The sequence below is a fragment of the Tenrec ecaudatus genome, chromosome 10 (genome assembly GCF_050624435.1).
Source record: "Tenrec ecaudatus isolate mTenEca1 chromosome 10, mTenEca1.hap1, whole genome shotgun sequence".
In the NCBI taxonomy this organism is placed as follows: domain Eukaryota; kingdom Metazoa; phylum Chordata; class Mammalia; order Afrosoricida; family Tenrecidae; genus Tenrec; species Tenrec ecaudatus.
The window spans coordinates 59,145,856-59,163,136 of NC_134539.1; the positions used below are offsets into that span (position 1 = coordinate 59,145,856).

Consider the following 17,281-nt stretch of genomic DNA (forward strand, 5'->3'; position numbering starts at 1 on the left):
CACCAGGGTGCAGCTGCCTTAGCAGTTCCCTGCTTCAGCTGGCAAGGCTGACTTCCTGCAAGACACCCCCAAGGAGAAGCCACATGGACCTACCCTCATGCAGCCCTGGGTGCTGGAGCACCAGTGTGGAGACCCCTGCCAGCACTGAGATGCTTACACCCTCACTGATTTGGCTTTCCTCCTGCAGTTGGATCATTACATCATTGCATCTGCTCTGTGAGATGGAGGAGGACTTTGTGGATTGGTGTTGGACATAAGGGTTAATGGGTTAATGTTGGACTTGTGGGTTTGGGCAGCACTAGGTTGGGATGTTTTTCTTGATGCGCACTTAACCTTCATATAAAACTCTCTCTTATACATGAATTTCTGTGGATTTGTTTCTCTAAAGTTCCCAGACGGACACAGGGCCTAATCCTGCCTCCTCTCTCTGTAACCAGATAATCTCAATTTCTTCCACTGGGGTCATGAGCCAGTTGATCTTCTAAGATCTAAAAATTCCTTCTAGAAGTTACTTCAATCCTTCGACTGGTATCAAGCTGAGCAGATGGATGTCGTACACACTGCTACCGCACTCCAGCTCAAGAGCGAAAATAAAGTGTGCACACATGCCCAAGCGACGTGAATGTGAGTGTTCATGGTACGCCTGAAGCCACAATCCCTGACTGACGACGGGTTCCGGTCTATCAGTTCTGACATAAGCCAAATACCATTTTCCCGCCCCTCCTTTTCATTATTATTGCCTTTGATGATCAATATCTTTATAACTCTCTTCTTTAGCGCTTCAAGTTGGAAACATTGTGTCTAACATCACACACATATTTTAACCTTGTTCGGTCGCACATCTGAATGATTTAGAATCAGGAATGAGGTCCATAAGGGTTGTAACCTTTCACCATCTTAATACAGTCTGTTTGCTGAGCAAATAATCTGGGAAACCGGAGTCTATGCTGAAGAACCCAGCATCACAATTGGAGGAAGTCTGATTGAACAAGCTGTGATGTGCACATGACACAACTTGCCTAGCGGAAAGCTCAAAGGTCTTACTTAAAGCACTTGCTGAGGAAAACGGAATTCTGCAGCCTTTAGAATGGATTGAAACTCAAGGTGAAGAAAACAAAAATCCTCACCATTGGGCCCCAAGAGACAACATTGTGCTAAACAGAGAAAGGCTGGAGTTGCCAGGGATTTCATTTTACATGAATCCACCATCAATGCTCACAGAAGCGCAAGTCAAAAAAATCAACCGGCAACCCATCTGCATTGGGCAGACCTGCTGCCCAGACCTCTCTTTGTAAGTATTGAAGAGCAAGGCTGTTACTTTGAGGGCACAGGTGCACCTGCCCCACGCCATGGTATTTTCAGTCACTTCTGCGGCAAGTTGGACAATGAAGAAGGACGACTGCGGAAGAATCGATGCATTTGAGTTGTGGTGTCGGCAAAGAATATTGAAAATGCCTCAAACTGTCAGAAACACACACAAATCTGTCTTAGAAGTACAGCCAGTAGGCTCCTTCAAAGTAAAAGTGACAAGTGCTTTGCACATGTTATCCGGAGAGACCTGCAGGTAGGACTTATTACCGAAGAAAAGATGAGAGCAAAACATACAAAAACTAGAAGACAGAGGGTTTTGAGTGCAGGGTCTCAAATACATCATCAGTTGGGAACTTTTTTGGTAGCCAAGGCCTGGAGCTCTAGTAGTACAACTGGTAAGCGCCTGTCTGCCAACCAAAAGCTCGGTAGTTCGAATCCATCCAATCCAAGCTCTGAGAGAGAAAGACCTGGCGACCTCACCCTGTCGTGATCACAGCCTAAAAAGCCCTGTGGGGCAGTTCTACTTTCTCATATGGGTCCCCGGGAGTTACAATGGACCCAACAGCAGCTTAAAGAGCACAATCACAACAGATACGTCGGGATCAAGTATCATTGTGAATTCCATTTTCAGCAAGGACAATGGGTGCACGACAGCTAGTCACATGAACAAGGATGTATAGAGCCAATGAAGCCAGCCACAAAAGAATATGTACTGAATGGTCCATTATTTAAAGTTCGATGTCCAGGCAAGACTAAACTCAGGGTGGTGGGTGGTTCTGCTGGGGCAGCAATGCCACGGACGGTCCAGAGGGGAGCTTCTGGGGGTGGTGCTGGTGATGTCCTGTTTCTTGATCTGGGTCAGCAGTTCTCAACCTGTGGGTCGAGACCCCTTTGGGGGTCAAACGACCCTTTCACAGGGTCGCCCAAGACCATCAGAAAACACACATTTTCGATGGTCTTAGCAACTGAGACATAACTCCTCTATCCGTCTCTGGGCGGGTCCGCCCACATGCAGATACGCCCACATGCGAGTACCCGTATTGAACACTGTTACCCATGCTACATCATGCGTCAAGACAAAATTTCATTTATTTATTTAGAAATAAACATTTTACGATATTGAGTTACTTATTGTTTTTGTGATTCATCACTATGCTTTAATTAGGTTCAATTTGTAGCAATGAAAATACATCCTGCCTATCAGATATTTACATGATTCATAACAGTAGCAAAATTACAGTTATGAAGAAGCAACGAGAATAATGTTATGGTTGGGGTCGCCACCACATGAGGAGCTATATTCGAGGGTCGCGGCGTGAGGAAGGTGGAGAACCGCTGCTCTGGTGGTGGTCACACAGGTCAATGCATTTTGTGAAGTCACTGCAAATGGCCCTTTGCAGAGAGCCCTCGCATTCTGTCTTCCCCTGCTGCCACTGGGAGACTCCGGACCATGGAAGGGCTCTGCCTTTTCCCTTTCTCTCCAGTTCCAAGCCCCACTGGGCACCTCAGTAAGGACCAAGGGGGAACACGCTGGCATCTGAACCGAGGGTCAGTGGTAAAGGGTGCATTAAGATAAAGGGGGCCTCTCACTGGTTGTGGGCGACGCTGCCCTCGCTCTTCACAGTTTGTGTAAGACCTCCCCTCTTGGTCACAGCGGGGTCTCATGATCACCCATGGAGCGGTCAGGGGAGGGCCCTTCTCTGCCATTTCCACAGACGAGCATAGAAAGAGCCTCAGAGCCTCGGTGATTTGTTACTGGGTCATCCCTTTGGCAATGCTGCTGTTCCTACCAAGCTGCTCTAGAGAACGCCCGCCGGGCCAGGCAGGAGCAGGAATGGATTACTCAGTGAGCAATGCTAGCGCAGACTTAATTTGTGCTTGCTTCTTAATCTGTAGTGAACACTTTCACATGGGCTTCCCATCAAAGACGTGATGAGCGAAACCTTCTGAAACTATTCACTACAGATTCCTTTTGGCTTAGGTAAAAGTAGAGAGAGACCCTGCTCTGCTACTTCTGTGGGTGTGTGTACTACGTTTTCTCAGCGAAGGAGTCTACAGACACAAAATATTTGCTTGCTTGGATAAACTCCTAAGAAAGCGATGTTTTTCTTTTTGGTTTCTTTGGGGTTTTGTGTTTTGTTGTTTTTGTCATACTATGATTGCCAATGTAAACCAGAGTTATTTACAACCAGGGAGAAGCAGATGGATTCTTGGCTCCCAGTCGTTCTAGCCCTAATCCAACAACAACAGCTCTTGGATTCAGCCCTGCTTGATATCTACTTTCACAAAGACAAGGGTGCTGTAGCAAAGTGTGGGGAAGAAAGCAGATGGTGCCAGATATCAATTGGAACAATGCCTAGGGTCTTAAAGGCTTGTATTCAAACAAGCAGCCGTCTAAGTGAGGCAACAACTAAGTACACACAGAACACTAGCCTGTGTGATCCAAAGATGACAATAACAAAATCCAAATATGAGGAAGGGAAGAATCTGAGGGGTCACATTGTGAACACCCAATTTGGACAAGACTGTGGAGGATGTTGGGAACCCCAAATCCATCTGCAGGATATCAAGTCAGATTGAGCCTCTGGAAGATTCCCCCGTTAGCCACAGGTGAGGGATTTGAACAACTTTACTATCAGATAGAGATTAATGTAAACTTGATTATGGTGGATAAAATCATGGTATAATGATACTTGGTCAGTTGCCCTCTCTCTTGACCCAATCTGAATTTGCTCTAGGTTCAAGCATTTCTCAATTGTTCTACCACAGAAATTGCTTCTCTGTTTTTTAAAATATTGTTGGTGGTCTTGTCTTTCTTACTCTTTATTTTTATCTCATAATTATTATGGTTTTCTTCTTTCTGTTTCATTTAGCTTTTGTTTTTTATTGTTTCTGTTAGGTCTCCCCATTTAAGAACATACAAAGAGTGGATGGAGAGAGACAGTAACTGAGGCAATGATTTGTGGGGAATGGGAGGGGGTGGGAAACTGTGAAGGGAATTGGGGAGCAAACAATGAAGGCAGGAGGGGAGATGGAGCTTTAGAACAGACAGTGATGATGCATATATAACTCTTTTTAACGTGATTTGACAATGGAAATGTGTGGTAGGTGAATATTGTATCAAGAAAACTGAAAGTAGGTGAAGGGAGACATCGGACAGGGTAAGATATGACAAAATAATAATTTATAAATTATCAAGGGTTCATGAGGGAGGGGGAGGGGTAAAATGAGGACCTGATGCCAAGGGCTTAAGTGGAGAGCAAATGTTTTGAGAATGATGAGGGCAATTAATGTACAAATGTGCTTTACACAATTGATGTATGTATGGATTGTGATAAGAGTTGTATGAGCCCCTAATAAATTGATTTTTTAAAAACTACTAAAAATGAAACCAAATTTGCCCTATGGTGCCCATGAGTGAGAGAGAAAAGCTTTTGCTTACGGGGCATTGAGCTCCTGAAGGTGATGGAGCCACTTGGAGCAGAATCTCAGCAACAGTTGTGCAACCGGAAGAGTATAGTCAATGGCAAGGAATTATACATGTAGAAGTTGTTGAATTGGAGGATGTTTTGTTGTGTATATTTTTGCCAAAATTTGGGGGGAAATACATGAATAACAAGGAGTACAAGAAAGAAGAAAATGTTCTAAAATGGATTGTGGTAAAGAGTGTGCAACTTTAAAAAAAATCATTTCATTGGGGGCTCTTACGGCTCTTATACCTCAACTGTATCAAACACATTTTGTACAACGCCTCTTGATATGATTGAACTACAGGATTTCATGATCTGTGGGTGAGGTGCCAATAAAACCGTTTTAAAGAAAAAAAAACACAGAAAAACTTGAGCTTGTCCTACTTTGTTTAAGCCTAAATATGGTTAGTGGGTTTAGGGCGCCTACAAAGGCATTCCTGCTAAAGTCTGCAAGGACTAAAGCAATGTGGCTGGTTTCCTCTTCTGTGCGAGGGGGACACGCCTTCTTGCCCACCTCTCAGGGCAATTGTGATAGTAGGTTTCACGCCAGCTTGGCTGGGCCAGCATTCGCCCAGGATGTGATCTAGCACCGCGCGGAGCAGCTCCAGGGCGGGCCCTTCCTCCTGTGAAGCAGCCAAGCAGTTGTGGGAGGGTCGGGTGGAATACCAGGCTCCCTAGTCAGGTCACGGCTTGATACGATTAAGGGCAGTTTCACTTGGGGCGTGGCCTTCTCTTCCCACAGACTGGACCACGTGGAAGCCAGCTCACTTCTATCGCTGCATCTGGATCCTGCCTCTAGTTTGCCGACCTCCGGAGACGTCCCCGGCCCGTCCTAGAAACAGTAGACTGCCACCTTCCTGCTTCACCTTTCGGCTTCCTGTTCCTCAGGCCCTGCTGGTCCACAAGCTAGGGGCAGCCTCCAGTGCACAGCTGATCCACACAGTTGTGCAGGACTGGATTTACTCACTTGTACAACTGTGAGAGCCAGTTTGGGTATAAATCTCTTTCCAAATACATATACATACAAGAGTCATGTCGCTGGTTTTGTTTCTCGAGAACCCAGGTGGACCCAGCCTGGTGGTGATGAGAACAGACCCCCCCACCACCACCAGGCTGCCTGACTTTGTGTGCTGGCTCTGCCCCTGATGCTGGGAAACTTACTCAAATGAAACTAACAGAGATGGAGGCACTGGTGGCTTATGTGTGGGAGACCAGGGTTTGAGTCCTGTCAGGACATCTCATGTGTAGTGAGGCTTGGGTGTTACAGGATAGCTTCCAGATGAAGATGAATTAAGAAGATGATCAGCCAATAAGAACCCTGGACATCACGACAGTCTTAGTCATATCAGAGCATGAGAACCCTGCCTGGTCCTGCACTGTCCTCACCATTGTGACATTGGTTTATTGAGCCCACTGTGTCAATCCGTCTCTTTCCTGCTCATCCTCTGCTTTCCCAAGCATAGTGTCCTTCTCCAGGGACTAGTTCCCCTGGAGAACGGATTGAAAGTTCCTGAGATGAAATCTCACCAGTCTCACTTCTAAGGAGCCTTCTGGCTGTACTTCTTGCAAGACAGATTGCTTGTTCTTTGACTGTCCGTGGTATGTTCAATATTCTTCACCAGCCCTGCATTTCAAATGCATCGATTCTCCTCGAGTCTTTCAGATCCGTTGTCCAGCTTTCACATGCATGTGAGGTCATCGCAAGACCATGACTTGGGTCAGGCGCCCCTTAGGCCTCCAAGTGGCATCTTTGCTAACACTTAAAAAAGGTCTCGCGCGATTGATCTGACCAGTGCAATGTGTTGTTGGATTTCGTGACCGCTGCTTCCATGCGCATTAACTGTGGAGCCAAGGGAAATGAAACCAGCAACTTCAATTGTTGTTCCATTTATCCAGATGTTGTTCACTGGTCCAATGGTGAGGATTTTTCTTCTTTACATGGAATTGCAATCTACAGGCTGCAGAGTAGGATTTTGATCAGCCAGTGCTTCAAGGCCTTTGGGCTTTCCCTGAGTCAAGTGGAGTCATCTGCATATTAATCAGCCTTCCTCCAATCGTGATGCTGTGCTCTTTTTCATAGCGCCTGGTTTCTCAGCTTCTTTGTAGTCACCTCTTACTCGATTGTCTATGTACGGATACCACAGGCGCGCAATGAAATGTTCGGGAATCCTTGTTCGTCTCAATATCCTTAGTCTGTTCTGGTGCACACAACCAAATACTTTTGCCCAGTTAATAAAAGAGAAGTAAACCTATTTCTGGTATTGAGCCACGATCCGGCTGACATTAGCAATGATACCCCTCATGTCACTTCTTTTTTTGAATCCAGCCTGAATTTCTGGCAGCTCCCTGCTGATAAAGCCTGCTTTTGAATCGCTTTTGAATTTTACTTGCTCGTGATAATATATTATTTGCAACAACAACAATGACAAACTATATATATGTATATATATATGATATTGTTTGCTAATTTCTGCATCCTGGGGGGTCACCTCTCTTGGGTCTAGGCGCACAAGTCAGCACAGCAGGAGAAACGGATAGTTGGCAAGTACCACACGCATACTAGCCAGTACTGTGAGAACCAGGGCAGGCACCATTAGAAGCAGGCTTAGCACATCTTCAGTGTGCTCAAGAATTAGTGGTTGCGACGTAGCACCGATGAAGAATACAGCTTTCCTCCCGTTCCAAAATGCTTCCTCCCCCCACCCACTACCATGATCTGAATTCTACCTTGCAAGTCTGGATAGGGCAGAGGTTGTACACTGGTGCAGATAGGAGCTGGAGGCACAGGGAATCCAGGGTGGATGATACCTTCAGGACCAGGGGTGTGAGGGGTGATACTGGGAGGGTAGAAGGTGAGGGGGTTGTCAAGGGGGAACCGATTACAAGGATCCACATGTGACCTCCTCCCTGGAGGATGGACAACAGAAAGGGGGTGAAGGGAGACACCGGATAGGGCAAGATATGACAAAATAATAAATTATAAATTATCAAGGGCTCATGAGGGAGCGGGGAGGGAGGGGAAAAAAAGAGGACCTGATGCAAAGGGCTTAAGTGGAAAGCAAATGCTTTGAAAATGATTAGGGCAAAGAATGTACAGATGTGCTTTATACAATTGATGTATGTATATGTGTGGATTGTGATAAGAGTTGTATGAGCCCCTAATAAAATGTTAAAAAAGAAGAAGAATTAGCGGTCTTCATTAGTTGATGAACCCAACACTGGCATTCATGTGATTAAACAAATGTATATCAAATATAGTTTAACCGCTGCACCCTTGGAGGAAGCAGAAGGGGACATTTCTAGTCTGCTGTTTCCATAACGGTTAAGACTTGCCACAGACATGCAATGTTGGTTCTGTTGCAACGTGCTTTGTGAACGCTCTCCCAGATCTTCCTCACTGCTCAGGATGCACAGCTGTCCAGGGTGAGATGGCAGGCAAGTGCTCTGGGCCTCAGCCTTCAGGAGAAAAGGGGGAAGCTCTTTGGGGGCCCGTGGTGTGACGGTTGTCAGGATTTGAGGACTGATGAGCCTCAGGAGAGGTGAGCAGGAGGGACAACAGGTGAATTCTCTTTGTCAGATGCAGCCTGATGAGGCAGAAGGGAGCTAGACAAATTCAGCATCCCTTTCTGGTAAGCTGCTTCAGCTTTCTGAGTCCGGGGTTTTGATTTTCGTTGATAAAATGGGCTCTGAGATTCTTGGTTTGATGGGGTTATTGTGAGATGGTGAGGCCTTATCGAGAGAATGTGAGGCAGTCTGCTGAAGAAATAGGTTAATAGTAGACCCTCAGCCCTTCCTGGGCTGCCTTTAATTCTCCTTATAAAGAACAGCTTCGGCACTGGGTTCTGATATTTGTGACATGGGAGAACCTGTTTACTATACAAGTTTGTGGTGCTAGAATCAGAAGCTTCTGTTTCCACCCCCCATGCTCCACTCCCCTTAAAAAGTGCATTCATTGAGCATCTCTGGTCATTTTTCATGCAGCTTCTCATTTTGCTCTGTAAGTGCCAACAACATTGTAGCAATTAATGGAATCTCTAATTGCTACAATTAAGACATCCAGAATGCTTCTTAGAAGCCAGGAGGTTGAGATTTCTTCTCATGTATTTTGGACGTGCTATCAGGAGAGATCCCCCTGGAGAAGGACATCGTGCTTGGTAGAGGTAGAGGGACAGTGACAAAGAGGAAGGCCCTCTACAAGAGCGTTGACACCGTGGCTGCATCAATGAGCTTGAACATGACAATGCTGAGACAGGCGCAGGACTGGGCGGTGTTTTGCTTTCTTGTACATAAGGTCGCTCTGGGTTGGAACGGACTCAACGGTGGCTAATTAACAACAGTGGCACCATAGGACATTTATTGGAAAATCTAATGGATGTTGGTGGTACTTCAGGGGACAGGAAACTTGAGAGGCTGTGGGAGAGCAGGAAAGGCTTCTGTCAATTAGCAAAGCACCGGCTTGCTGACAGCCCTCAGAGGACCTGGCTGCTGCCGAGCGCTGCCGGTGAACCGCGCAGCAGAGAAGGGTTTAGCCATTACCACTCCTTACGGGGAGGATTTTATGAGTCCCACTGTAGGGTTTCTTCATACTGTACCTTGTTGTCAGAAATCTAAGTGTGGGCATTATTTTTTCAGAATACGGAATTTCAGGACACAAGCATGATGCTGAATAGTGGACTGACGGCCCTTCATGCATGTGACTTAGCGAAAGATCAGCCCCAAGTCTCCAAAGAGCATGCCGAAAACCCCACAGATGACGGTGGCCGCCCCGAAGGACAGCGGGGTATCACATATGAGCCCGGAGTTTTGGATCTGATGAGCGAGTTGGTGTTCTGAGTCTAGTTCTCGAGATGCGAGCACTCAGTCAAGCCATGCGCAGAGTGCGGCCGCAGCTGCAGAGGATGCGACAGGCCGGTATCGCGCGGACTGGCCTTTTACTTTTCTTCCCCCCAAAGATGTTTTTAAATCACTAGTCGGGTCCTACATTGCCCTCGTAGGTGCTGCTTCACTGCTCCGAGCTCAAGGTCTAAGTCCTTCCAGGAAGAAAGGCATCAGCCTTTCCAGGAAGAAGGGGAGAGTAACCGGGCCATGGTGGCTAAGTGTTCCGTTACTAGTGGGCTTCATACTCCCACAAACTACGTCTTTTAACCAAAGTAGGGACTCCAATGTCTATTATAGAGCAGAAATCTATAGTAAAGATGACTGCGCGAGTCCCCACTGTGAACACTTCCATTCGAAACATCAAGCATCAGCCATTCAGTGTTGTGATGGGCCCATCGATAATCCGGTCAAAAGATCTTCTTTTTCCACATAGTGGCATTTGGCAGAATACTGCCACAACCGCGCTTGCTAAAAGCAGGGAGAGCTTGGAGCCATTGCTGATGAAGGTCAAGGACTGAGGGCTGCAGCCTTCGGAATGGATTAAGACTCGGCGTAAAGAAGCCCAAGGTCCTCACCACTGGACCAAGAGTGGCATCCTGGTGAGTGGAGACGAGGAGACGTTGTCCAGGATTTTGCCTCGCTTTGATCCACAATCAGCGCTCATGGAAGCAGCCGTCAAGAGGACAAAAGACACGTCACCTTAGGTAAAGCCGTGCACAAGGCCGCTTTGGGTTTTGAAAAGCAAGGACATCACTTTGAGGACCGCGGGGCACCTGACCGGAGAGCCGGAATGTTCAGTGGCCTCGTCTGCATATGGAGGTCGAACACTGAAGAGGGAAGACCAAAGGCCACTCCCTGCATCTGACCCGTGGCGCCGAGACAAATACGGAAAGTGCCACGGTCTGCCGAAAGGACAATCTGCTCTGTCTTGGAAGAAGGACAGCCAGAGTGCTCCTGAGAGGCAAGGACACACTATCTTACATACTTTGGACACAGAGAGACCAGTCCCTGGAGAAGGACACCATGTTTGGTAAAGTGGGGGGGCAGCGGAAAAAGAGGACACCGTGGCTGCAGCAGTGGACTCCAGCACAGGACCCGCGGTGGGCAGGGCGCGGGCCTGGGCAGTGTTCTGTTCTGTTGGGCCCAGGGCCACTCTGGGTCGGGCCGACTCGATGGCATGTGACCACAACAGTGACAACGCTACTGATTTGCTTTGATGAGATCGGCTGTGCGACCTACGCAGACTCTGCTTTCTCTTTGTAAATACTCCACTCCACGAACAAAAGGGGGAAAGTAAATGTATACATATATACATAAAACCCAAAAGTTAAATAAAGAATGAAGGGTCGCCGCCTTAAAAACCCTCTAGATTCCTCCCACATCAGACCTAGACTTTGGTCTGAGCGGCTCTAAAAGAAGGAAAACAAACACTGACACAGACTTGGGTTCTTTTGGGACGTTCCAGCTGATTTCAAACAGACGAGCCCCCAAAATTACGCTTACTGCCACCCGCACGGCGTCATCACAGGCCGCTGCAACGAGCCCTCCCGCGCACTGGAGGCACAGCGTGAGGTGACCACGCTGAGGAAGACTATGGTAACTGGCAAGCTAGACTTGGTGCATGTAACATGCATTCTTGGTCTTGAATTTGTTGTGTTTACACACGCATGCAAGGAGTAAATACAATTTTCTTTTCAATTGAGGTGCTGGCTTTAAAGAAAAAGAATAGATTAGTTCCAGGTTTCCATCAGCTGTTAACTATTTTAAAATAGCCATCCATCAATTTGAAGGGGCAAAAAGAAAGCCCATCGCATAAATGGATGCAGCCTTCGAGTTGGCACCTTGAAGGGTCGGGGCTAGAAGAAGCACATCCTGACAGCTCTATCCAAGCACCAAAGAGCAAGTCCTCTTGAGCGCTCCCTCCATCCTGCTCAGCTCCAGGACAGGCCACACAGACGCCAGCCCCAAGCACTCCTGAGGCCTTCTGCCACCTCAAGCTTCCATCCTGAGCCTCGAACACCCTCCCTGGCAAAAGAAAGTCCTTCCCCGAGCCTAAACCCTTTGCTTTTGGCTGTAGGTTGGACTCCTTCTGCACAAAGAAGAAGCCAGCTTTATTTGATACCTTGGTAAGGGATGTGGAGTTTCCATTCAACTGGCAAATTTCTGGGTACAGGTGATAACCAAGCTCGAGCCCCAACCAAAACAATCTTTGCTTTCCATCAACACCTCCCACTTCCCCGGATTCCCTCTTACCACTTCCTCAGGCCAGTGAGCCCAGATGAGGGTAATAGAGAGAGCCCCAGGTGGGCCTTAGCACAATTAGCAATGGGCATCAGAAGGCCCCTTCCTCCTTCTCAAAGGCCTGACCCTCCCCAGGGCAGGAAAAGCCTCAGGGCAGACCTACATCATAAACAGGTGAGAAAGTCAGCTTCCTTCAAGGTCACAATCATGTCCTATTTATAGCCTGCTGCTGTCTACAATGCCTCACTTGACTTTCCAACAACCCCAGAAAGTACACACAGTGAAGATCACAGCACCAACTTTAAAGAAAGGAAATTGAAGATAAGATAGGACCCTTACAGGGTGGTACGGTTGAAGCCATCAGCCCTGGAAGGGAAGGGAAGTTTGGGGGTCTCTCCATGACTCCCACCTTCATCTCTTTCCCCACGGGGAGAAGAAAAACACACTAAGCGAGCAGATCAGTAGCCGTGTTAGAAGGCGGGCGCTGGGGACCAAATGTCACTAAAATAGAGGCACTATCAGAGCAGGGGCTTGCTGTGCCATCTCCTTCACGGCTGGATTTTCACAGAACCTAACACACTTTTGGCATAGTGGATTACATGATGGTCAGCAGTTCGAATCCACCAGCAGTTGCTTGGGAGAACTATTTACAGCTCTGAAAGCCCTCAAGGGGAATCTGTTCTGTCCTATAAGGTCTCTAGAGCCAGAGTTGACTGTAAGTGCTGAGTTTTTTGAGCACACATTAAGTGCTCAGTAGATACCAGTTGAATGAAAGTCTACAAGGCCAAACTAGGTAGGCTAGGTGTGGTGGTTACATAATCTGGTGTCAATTTGAGGATTAAGAGTGAAGAGGTGGAGTCAATGAGGCCTGTCAAGCAGGTGATAGTCAATGAGGCCTCTGTGTGGGCATGGCCTTCTCCTGAGGATTCTGGGAACTCCTGTCTTCCTCCTTGGAGGCAGGAGACACCCTCTCTCTCCCCCCTCACTCTCTGGGAGACATCTCTGAGAAGCCACATGGACCTACCCTGATGGAGCCAGAGCCCTGAGAGCTGGAGAAGCCACGTGGAGACCCCTGCCAGAGCTGAGATGCTTACAACACCACTGGATCCACAAGACTGTCCACCCACTGGTCTGTGATTTTCCTGCATTTGGTGACATTGCATGCATTTCGTGAGACTAAAGAGGACTTCTTAGATTGGTATCAGACATATAGGCTAATATCAGACATATGGGCTTGATCTAGACTGGGCTGGGATGTTATCTTAATGCACAATTGCTCTTTATATAAAGATCTTTTCTTTTTTATTAATCATTTTATTAGGGGCTCATACAACTCTTTTTACAATCCATACATACATCATTTGTGTCCAGCACATTCGTACATATGTTGCCATCATCATTCTCAAAACACCTGCTTTCCATTTGAGGCCTTGGTATCAGCTCCTCATTTTCCCCCTCCCTCCCCCCCCTGCCCCCCTCCCCCTGAACACTTGATAATTTATAAATCATTATTATTTTATCATATCTTTCACCATCCGATGTCTTCCTCACCCAGTTCTCCCCTGTCTGTCCTCCAGGGAGGAGGTTACATGTAGACCTTGTCATCTGTTTCCCCTTTCTCCCTCACCCTCCCTCCACCCTCCCGATATCGTCACTCTCACCACTGTTCCTAAGGAGTTCATCTGTCCTGGATTCCCCGTATTTCCTGTTTCTATCTGTGGCGGTGTACATCTTCTGGTCCAGCCGGATATGTAAGGTAGAATTGGGATCATGATAGTGGGGAGAAGAAGCATTTAAGAACTAGAGGAAAATTGTATGTTTCATTGTTGCTACACTGCATTCTGACTGGTTCGTCACCTCACCACAGCCCTTCTGCAAGGGGGTGTCCAATTTCCCCCAGATGGGCCCTGAGTTCCCACTCTGCACTCCCCCTCATTCACAATGCTATGATTTTTTTGTCTTTGATGCCTGATACCTGATCCCTTTGATGCCTTGTCATCTCACAGGCTGGTGTGGGCTTTGTTGTTTTTCAGTTAGATGGCCCCTTGTTTATCTTCCAGCCTATGGGACCCCAGATTCTATATATTTTGACAACTGGGCATCATCAGCTTTCTTCACCGCACTTGCCCATGCACTTGTTTTATCTTCAGCGTTCGTGTCGGGCTAGGCTGGTGTGCTTCTTCCTTGTGGGCTTTGTTGTTTCTTAGCTAGATGGCTGCCTGATTATCTTCAAGCCTTTAAGACCCCTGATGCTATATCATTTGATAGCTTGGCACCATCACCTTTGTTCACAACTTTTGCTTATGCATCCACTTTGTCCTCAGCGATCAAGTCGGGACAGGCTGGTGTGCTTCTTCCATGTGGGTTTTGTTGTCTCTCAGCTAGCTGGCTGCTTGTTTACCTTCAGGTCTTTAAGACTTCAGGTCCTATATCTTTTGGTATAAAGCTCTTTCTTATACACATATGAGTGTGCATAAATTTGTTTCTCTAGTCTACCCAGACTAACACAATAGGTGTGTGATTACAACCAAGTATAAGACAGTAAGAGTGGTGGGGCCTGTGGTAAACTGGAGAATTTCCCATCAAAAAGAACCTTTAAAAAGAACAAAAAATCATATCATTGTGAATGAGGGGGAGTTCGGAGTGGAGACCCAAAGTCCATCTGTAGGCAACTGGACATCCCCTTACAGAAGGGTCTTGGGAAGGACACGAGTCAGTCAGGGTGCAGTGTAGCAACAATGAAACATACAACTTTCCTCTGGTTCTTTAAAACCTCCTCTTCCTCCTCCCCACCCCACTATCATGACCCAAATTCTACCTTACAAATCTGGCTAGACCAGAGCATGTACACAAGTACAGATAAGAGCTGGAAACACAGGGAATCCAGGACAGATAAGCCCCTCAGGACCAATATTGAGAGTAGCCACACCAGAAGGGGAAGGTGGGGGGAGAAAGAAGGAACCAATCACAATGACCTACTTATAACCCCCTCCCAGGGGGGTGGGTAGCAGTTAAAGGGGCAAACAGAGACATCAGACAGTGCAAGACATGGAAAAATAATAATAATTTATAAATTATCAAAGGTTTGTTAGGGAGAAAGGGTGGGGGAAGGAGGGGGAAAATGAGAAGCTGATACCAAGGGCTCAAGTAGAAAGAAAATGTTTTGAAAATGGTGATGGCAACAAATGTACAAATGTGTTTGACACAATGGATGGATATAGGGATTGTGATAAGAGTTTTAAAAAAAACCCCAATAAAATTTTATATATATATATATATATATATCTTCCTCCTTTCCCCATTCAAACAGCATTACCAAATGTTGGTAAATAGACTATGTTATTGTTTGCCATCAAGTCAATACAGACTCATAGTGACCCTAAATGACAGATAAGAATTGTTCCATAAAGTTTTCTAGGCAATCATCTGGTGGCATAGTGGGTTACATGTTGGGCTGCTAACCACAGGTTCAGCAGTTCAAAACCACCAGCCAGTCCTCAGAGCAAGATGAGGCTTTCTACTTTCGTAAAGAGTTACAGTCTCAGAAAACCCCAGGGACAGCTCTGCCCTGTCCTGTAAGCCACTCCCTGTGAGTTTTGAATGACTCAGTACGTGGTAGTGAGTTTGTTTGTTTGTGAATCGTTACAGGAATGCAACACCAGCCCAGGTCTTGTCTCTCCTGGGGCAGCTACCAGCTTCGAACCGGCGATCATTCCTTAACAGCTGATCTCTTAGCCACTGTGCCACCTGAGTTCCCTGCATGGGTCATAGGTGACCCCCTTTTTAGAGAAAATAGTTTTGTACTGAAAGCCCCCAAATCAGGAGTCCCAAGCTCCTGCTCCGCTGCCGCCAGCCTTTTGTGGTGAAGGCTAGTCCGCTCCCCTTCTCTGCTCTCTCTTTTTAATCATTTTATGGGAGGCTCGTACAGCTCTTATCACAACCCACACATCATCCATCATATCCATCCATTGTGTCAAGCACATTTGTACATTTGTTGCCATCATCATTTTCAAAACATTTTCTTTCTACTTGAGCCCTTGGTATCAGCTCATTTCCTCCCACCCACCACCCACCCCCCACCCCCCCATGAACCCTTGATAATTTATCATCTCTTTTTCTTTTTTTGATATTTTATTAGGGGCTCACACAACTCTTATCACAATCTATGAATATACATACATCAATTGTATAAAGCACATCCGTACATTCTTTGCCTTAATCATTTTCAATGCATTTGCTCTCCACTTAAGCCCTTTGCATTAGGTTCTCTTTTTTTCCCCCCTCTATCATCTCTTTTTCATGTCTTACACTGACCAATGTCTCCCTTCACTCACTTTTATGTTGCCTGCCCCCTTTCTCCCCTTCTCTTGATCTCAGTTGTCTCCTCTGTGTAGTGTGGGGTCCCTACTAGCTCTACCTGGTCCCCTAAAAGAACTCTTCTGACTGGGGGAATCTCAGGAGGTTTCCTGGAGGAAATGACAAGCTGACCACGCTGGGGGAGATGGGCAACCCCATAGCAATTTGCACCTGTTTGGCAGAACAGATACCTAATTTTTTTTGTGTGTGTTTGGGCACCGGGTGTTCAAATGGCTCCTGTAGTTGGTGACTAGGCAGCCACCAGTGTGGAAGTCACACATTTACACTCCTTACTCTTTTTTAATGTTCATCTGCACAACAGCATATTATTCTAAGCACCGTAGTAATGTTCATTCTGTCCATTGATATAAAGAATTAGATGGAGCTGTTTGTAATATTTATTTATTCATTTCATGAAACTCATTATTTTTTGATGAAATAACCATTGCTTTGAGTTTATTGCACATAACGTAAAGGGAAAACATATAACGTAAAGGGAAAACGTACCAAATGACTGGAGGGTGCCACGCTGGCATTCGTTCCAGCTTTATGTTACAGCCCACCTAAATTCCCATCAACTGTGATGAGTGAATTGTGCAATTCCTGAAAGGGTTCAGAGAGCTAAAACTATTGTCAGAATAATTGCTGTAAGTCCAGCAGAAGCAGAAAGGGGTTTTTCAAAGATGCACCTAATATGTTCAGAGAGAAGACGCCTGTCTCTAACAGATGAAACACAATGACTACTGTCTAACTGGTCCACCGCTAAAGGAATGGGCTCCTACTCCAACAGTGAAAAGACGGCTTAGGGAGAAATCACACAGCTGATGATGCTCAGATAAAAGCAAAGACTACTGCAAGTGAAAATGCCAATCAAGAAGCAATATGAAAATACCTTAAATAACAGTTCTATATTTTTGTCTTACATGATTTCATATTTTTCATTCATATTTAAAAACCCTTATAACATAATCTAGTTATGTGTGCCTCTTTCACTGTTCTTATTTAAGACTCACTGTATTAAATAA

The 17,281-nt window shown here is 46.3% G+C and overlaps 1 protein-coding gene across 4 annotated transcripts in view; it reads right to left on the reverse strand.

Annotated features, from left to right (window-relative positions):
- GGTA1 (glycoprotein alpha-galactosyltransferase 1 (inactive)) overlaps positions 1 to 17,281 on the reverse strand; it is a 103,165-nt gene that overhangs the window by 41,115 nt on the left and 44,769 nt on the right. The gene's annotated exons all lie outside the window — the stretch shown is intronic.